Source organism: Diceros bicornis, chromosome 4 (assembly GCF_020826845.1).
Source record: "Diceros bicornis minor isolate mBicDic1 chromosome 4, mDicBic1.mat.cur, whole genome shotgun sequence".
NCBI classification, from domain to species: domain Eukaryota; kingdom Metazoa; phylum Chordata; class Mammalia; order Perissodactyla; family Rhinocerotidae; genus Diceros; species Diceros bicornis.
Window position 1 is genome coordinate 46,000,902 of NC_080743.1, and position 7,407 is coordinate 46,008,308.

General features: G+C 39.4%; 1 long non-coding RNA gene across 1 annotated transcript; it reads left to right on the forward strand.

The window, feature by feature from the left end:
* Positions 1–2,217: 2,217 nt before the first annotated feature.
* Positions 2,218–5,595, forward strand: LOC131404306 (uncharacterized). Its single transcript, XR_009219768.1, has 3 exons — positions 2,218–2,366; positions 3,741–3,842; positions 4,097–5,595. It is a non-coding gene; the product is annotated as an uncharacterized LOC131404306 (long non-coding RNA).
* The last annotated feature ends 1,812 nt before the right edge of the window (positions 5,596–7,407 follow it).

Genomic DNA, 7,407 nt, shown 5'->3' on the forward strand with positions numbered 1-7,407 from the left:
TAAATGGAATCATGCAGTAGGTAACCTTTGAAGATGAGCTTTATTTCCACTCAGCGTAATTCCCCTGAGATACGTCAAAGTTGTTGTGTGTATATCCATAGTTCGTTCCTCTCTTTGCTGAGTAGTAGTCCAAGGAATACCACAGTTGGTTTAACCATTCACACACGGAAGGACATCTAGTTTATTTCCAGTTTTTGTCAATTACAAATAAAGCGCCTGTGAACACTTGTGTATAGGTTTTTGTGTGAAATTACTATTTCTCTAGGATGATTGCCCAAGAGTGCAGTTGTTGGATTGTTTGGTAAGCACATGTTTTGCAAGAAACTGCCATATGCTTTTCCAAATGGGTGTACCATTTTACATTTCCACTGGTGATGTGTGAGTGACCCAGTTTCTCTGCATCCTCATCAGCATTTGGTGTTACCACTATTTTTTAAGTCATTTTGATAGATGTGTAGTGATATCTCATAGTTCTTTTAGAATTTTTAATCTAAGTATAAAAGCTCATTTTTGTCCTACTATAAAAGTTTATTATGAAAAATGTAGAAAACAAGAAAATTACAAAATTATGGAAAGGAAAATAAAAATCACCCATAATCTCTCCAACCAGATATAACTACAGTTAACATATTGGTATATATCCTTCTGGGTTTTTTTCTTCATACATGTCTATCTGTCTAGCTATCTATATCTTACAAAACTGGAGACATATGACAGGTACAAATTTGCATCTCACTCTTTTTCATAATGTTATATGAGAAATATTTTCCTATGTATCCTATGAAATATTCTTTGAAAACATGTTTGTAATGGTTGTATGATATCCCATAATATGAAATTTTTTTAAACTACTATTTTTGGACATTTATGTTATTTTCAAACTCTTGATATTATACATATTTCTTTGAATGTCATTCTTATACATGGAAATTTACTACATTTCCAGTTTTTTTTTTTTTTTTTTAATAATAGATGCCTAGAACTGGGATTACTAGGACAAAATATGTGAAACGCTTTTAAGACTTTTGGTACATACGTACACATATCCAAAGTGCTTTCCAGAAAGATTATATTTCATACTCACCAGACTGCCTATCTCACCAGACCCTCAACAGCGCTAAGTATTATGTTTTTATCTTTGACAAATTGATAGAGGAAAAAAATTATCTCATTGTTTTAATTTGCATCCCTTTGATGCAAATGAAGGGATTTTGTGTCCATTTGTGACAAATGAAATTGAAATATGTTCATAAGTTTTATTTGCTATCTGTTATTTCTTCTTTAATTAATTGTCAATGTTGTCCTTTGCCTGTTTTTCTATTCTTATGTTCATATTTTTCTTATTAATTTGAAAAATATCTTTATACATTATGGATAGTAATAATTTTTCTTTTATTTGTTGAAGATATTTTTCCCTGTTAGTCAGTCCCCTTTTATTTTTTGGCTGTGGGATTTTTTTCATTCATTTCTTCATTCTGTGAACATATACTGGGTATATTTTATATGCCAAAGAGTGTGCTAGTAATGGAATGTTTTTTAGAAATTGAATATCAGATTCAATGTCCTCAAGGAATTCAGAGTTTAGTGAGAAGCATACACATGTAAACAAGTGTTATGCCAATTTGATAAGGATATAGCTGAGGAAAACACACGGAACTCTTACTTCTTAGAGGAGGTGATATTTGACTTGGACCTGAAAGGCTGAGTAGGAACTGGCTGGGTGCAGAGGTGGGAGAGGGGATCCCAGGTAGAATGAGTGTGTGCATAAAGGCGCACATTTCTGAAGGTGCACGGTGTTTGCAGAATGGCATGTTGGGACAGTGTCGCTAGAGCACAGATGGGAAGTGAAATGATGAAAACTCATCTTGTTTCTGAAAATATAGAAACTAAAGAAATGGGGGCAACATAGTAAGTTATTCTACATCAAGGATATAGTCAGAGTCTGTGTTTTTCATCTGTGATGTAACAACTACATGGGATACTTATTACCTGAGAACAATCCCACTCTTGCACTCACCATCACACCCCACCGTGGCCAAGGAGGACCAAGGCTGAGGAACCCCCAAGAGACCATGCTAAAATCACGGCAACAGGCTCTGCTGCTTGGCCTTCTGTTTCTCTTACACGGTTAAGAATTTGGGACAGACTGCAAGATGGATAATGGGAAGGTGAAACGGAATCTGACTATGGGTTTCTTCTCTATTCTTGACCAGGCACCTCATTTAACGCAGGCTGAAGAACACAAGAACTTGCTGATCTTCGTAGATGCGTTGAATGGCAGGCACGCTCTTTCTCTGGTGACAGCTGAGGACTTAAGGAGCGGGGCTGTCTCAATCCTCATTCCAGGTGAAGCATTCTGGGGACAGGTAGGACATCAGAGGTGGCATTGTACAACCTTCCTTGCTTGCTTGTTCTCTCATTCCCACTTATACCCCGTAACTCAAACAGATAGCCTGGTACGAAGGATGCCAGCACGCCCTCTTCCCTCTAAAATTAATTCCTTTATAAATCAAGCTGCAGCAGGTTCACAATTGGCAAAATTGATGTATGGCCAAACACCAAAGGTATATTCAAAATATGATATATATACAGTATCTATCTCTGCTCATCATTTCATCTTTGTCCTCTTCACTCAAAGATGCCAATGTTGACAGCATTCATGATATTAATGAAGAGAGCCAGGAGAGGAGAGGGGAGACCAGCTATTCCATGCCCATTTTACTTGAGTAACTCTCAACAATCCAGGTGTTACAATCCACGGTCTGTCCCTGATACATTTGTCCCATCCATGCTTTTACAACCTCTAGGACTCACCCAATTCACTGTCCCTGATTTGAAGTTTAATATTTTTGAAGTTTAATTTTTTAAGGTGTTCTTTTTATGCTTTTTAGACATCCAGGTAGCTATAAATTTGGCTGACTTTTTCCTACAGCAGTGGTCAGACACTGATAGATTGGCTCGTGAATGAGTAGGGCCGAGTGATCTTTCCCTGCCTGGTGAATGAATCTGACATATTTTGTATGTACATCTCTTGGGATCCTGGACCTCAATGTCCCTAACAGGGGGAAAGGGAGCAACGTCACCATCTCTAAACTCCCCTCAGCCCTAACCATCCTAGGTACCTGTGAATTTCTGTGAGGACTTTGGGTTGGAATTTGTTGGGAACACAAGGCTACCTCACAAAAGCCCTACGGGAATGCCTATTTGAGCTCCTTCACTTCAAACAAGAGGACCTTGGTCATTTTGATAATAGACACAGTCTATAAAGCACATACCTGGCAGTCCCAGGCCTTTCCCCTTTACAGTGAGTGACGTTTCCAGAGAGCTTTCAATCTCAGGAATTTAAAATCAGGATGTCAGTTGCAAGAGAGTGGAATAGAGAGACTGCTGCATTGAGATCTGGGATTTGAAAAATAATCCAGGAACTTTTATTTTTTTTTTAACTTGAGTTTCCTCCTGAAACAACCTTGGCTGAATACAGAGTCTCCTCTCCTGGAATGCTGTTTCATAGTGGAAATGAGCATTTACGATTCTCCAGTGAAAACATGGAAAGTAAATAGAACAACCCCAACGGCTCTGAATTGAAAACGATAATCCAACACACTGGTATTTCAGAAGCCTCTGAGAAAGACAATCTGGACTGAAGGAAGAAGAGAAATGGGATGAAAATCACTGTAAAATGACAGAGAGGAACTACATGCCACGTACTTCATACCAATTATTTCAATTTCTCCTCACAGCATCTTAGCAGGAAGGAATCATCTTCATTTCACAGAGGAAGAAACCAAGGTTCCAAGAAGTAAAGTAACTTGCTCAGCATCACACAGCTGGAAAGAGTTGAGGTAAACCTGGGACCAGGCCTAACTAACATCACAGCCTCTGTCTACTACTCTCCATTTCTGTTTAACAATACCCCTCACAAAACTCTGATCTGAAGAAACCTCTTTTACGTGTGCATGGCTGGGAGGCCCAACTCCCCTCTCTATGCTCGCTTTGAGTTCACGGCCAGATTTCCCTGTTGGGGGGGGCGGGGCACCGCACACGGGTAGTGGAGGACTTACTATGAATACTTGTCTCCATTTTTATTTTTCTTTAGATTTCCTGATTTTCTCATCTTGATGGAGACCATTTCCTCTCTGTTCCTCTCAACAAAATCCCAAAAAGCCCAAGAAGAGGGTCCCGTCATTTTTTTTCCCCCAACTGCAATATCCGAGTAAAGTCAGGGAAAGTTTCCTATCAAAGCTAAACCACCTTTATTTGCCGCAAGCCCTTTTGGGAACAACATGATTTGTTAAATCTTAACTTCAACCTATATATCTTAAAAGAGGAATTAACTGTAGATATTTATAATCTTTTCATCTTCAAAGCACTTTACGTATTAACTAGTTAAATTTCAGCAACACCCTTGATTAACTCCTTTTTATAGATGTGGGAAAAGAGGCGTGGAAATAATAAAAAATGCTCTTGGCCATGATGGAATCAGCATTCCAAGGTAGGATTAGAATTTGAAATTTCCTGTCTCCACCTTTCACAAAACCAACAGACTAGTCTCCTGCCTTGATGTCTTGGTGGAATGATATGATTTGGCCATCTCAGCCCTTACATTCTTTTAATAGAGCTTTCTCAAAAGTGCCTATGATTTCTCCAGTGCTTTTTACAATTCATTCTGTATGGCATTATGCCATGACTTTATTCACTTCTTAAATCAAAGGAGTTATTTGAAAAAGTGAACAAAATGCCCAATTCTTATGGTTTCACTCAGCTCTCTTGCGTCTCCCCTTGGAGGCTATTCTTAGACATACTGTCCATTCAGGAATCCAAGGTAAGCCAGCTTTATCTGGCAAGTCCCCAAAGATGTCTTCTTTCCATATGTCCAGACAGAAAGCTAAGCAGTAATTCAAAGACAGAAAGGGGTCAGCAATAACCACTTTCATAGCTACCAGGTAGAAACTCATTGTCAATTTCATCTTCAACACAATTTCCCAATCTTTTTAATGTTGGAGGAATCATTTGAAATGTGAGATTTCTGGGCAGCTGTTCCAGCCGGGTGAGATTCTTGCTGACAGGTATCAGACTCTTATTAGCATTCTGTGTTCTGAATTAAAGGAGAAAGCCTATCTCTAAATATATACCAGAGCCTTGCAAGGTTGGTGGGGGTGAGTACCTTAGCTGAACTTGGCAGAGACTAAATAACTCTGACGGCCCCCTTTTCTAAGATTTTATTAGTCTTTGCTGGACTTGATAGCTTTGGTATAGTTCATATAGGATTTTCATTGTGACAATAAGGACCTTACATTAAAACCCAGTCCTGAAATATGACGGTATGACTGGCTCCCTCTCCTCGCCCTCCCCTCCATCTAAATGACAGTTAGCAGATTCAATAAAATAGCATAGGATTTGGCATAGAAAACCTGGATTTGAGTTTTGGCTCTGCTACCTACTAGTTATGTGATCAATTAACCTTGCTAAGCTATGGTTTCCTCACCCTAAAATGGGGTAATAATAATGATACTTACCTTACATAATTATTGGGAAAATAAAATAAAAATATTTTCTGCACTCTAAAGAATTTTATCAATTTTAGTTATTAATGATAATGGCCAATATTTATTGAGCCCTTACCATGTGCCAGACACTGTGCATGAGGGATGCTTTTATGTATAATCATCTCATTTATCCTCCCAACAACCCTATGAGATAAGTATTATAATTATATCCCTCTTACAGATGAGAAAACTGAGACTTAAAATCATCCATCTAAGAACTGGTGTGACCAGGATACAAACTCAGTCTGGCTAGACCTGTGCTCTTGACCACCACGTGATACCGTCTTTAATCTCCAACTGCCTGCTGGACATTTCTTTTCAGATATCCTGCAGTTCCCTCAAATGTAACCAGTCTCAAACAAAACTCACTATCTCCTTCTCATATTACTCCTCTCATCTCACTAGGTCCTCTCCTCCTTTCAGCTTAAATCAGCAGTCTTTCCAGTAACTTTCCTATATGTCAAAGTTACCATTTTTGTCTCCCTGGCTTAGAATCTCTGGGTCATCTATATCTCTTCCTTTCTAGCTGAGCAGTCAGCCTGGCCATTCAATTCCATCCTCTCTACCCTTCCCTTCTAATTACTTGGGGAGCCACGACTTTGGAAGTAATTCCTTGTGATCTCCTTATTTGCTGCAAATAAATTGTACTTTGTGTGACAAGTACTTCTGTGAAGGCTTTGATAGCAACTCACCAAGAAGCAAACCCACTTTGGTTCAGTAGCATGATCAGATTTGAATTTTAGAAAATTAACTCTGGCAGCAACACGTCAATAAATTGCAGCTGGAGACACCTGAGGGAGAGACGTCAAGAGATTTTGAGGGCCTGAGCAAAGACCAGGGTAATGGGGATAAAGCGGTCTTTAGATTTGAGGTATGTGAAGGAGGAGAATAAATAAATGGACTTGGTGGACCATTAGATGTGGTGAGTGAGCGAGAGGATGAGGAAGTGAGAATGATGACTCAGGTTCCTACCTTGAGAGACTGGAGTAAGGCAGAGAAGAGGGAGGTGAAAAAGTAAGTTGTTTCGGCTATTGCAGCTGCTGTTTTCATTCTCGTTGCTTGAGTGGGGTAGGTAATGAGATTAGTGGCAGATGTTTTAAGTTGAAGCATCTTGTAGGGCATTGATAAGAAGAGGTTAAGAAGAGGTTGAGCAGCAGGTAAGGTCCCCACATGAGACCATGCCCTTATTTTCAGTGACATAGAGTACAATGTGTGTTGGTGCTTCTAGTGACGTGAGATTACACAAAAGGCACACTGAAGGTCTTCAAGTGGGTCAGTGCGTGGCCTGGTTGGCACTGACGCTCTGCCTTCTCTGACAGACGTCATCTTAGGGACAGCATGAACGAGGGAGCCTCAGACTGCAGTTCTCAGGTGTGACATTGATGTACGACTGCACGAACATTGCACATGGTCTGTGAGGTTTCCCTCAAAAACGCTGAAAACTATTGATTTCAAGGACAATAATTGTAGATTTCGCATGGATATTTGGAATGAGACATGGATATTTAGTACATTTGGTTTTTTTTACCTAAGAAATATGAAATATATCTTGACAAATTATAACCTGTTCCATATGTATAACCCTTTTCTGATCTCTTATGAATAACATTCTCAATTAATACCAGGCAACAGGAGGTGAAGTAGGGGAAAAGGATGGAGGGAGGGAGAAAAGGAGTGGAAAAGAGAGAGAGAAACAGAAGCCCAGCAGAGAGAGACTTGAGAAACGGCCTGATCCACCTAGCAGATCCGGGCCTTTCAGCTTAAATCAGTAGATCTGAGTGATGTCCTGGGACATGGAATTTTAAATATGAGTGGACATGTTTCAGTAGTACAGCACAAAGCCCTTAATTTCCTTGGCATT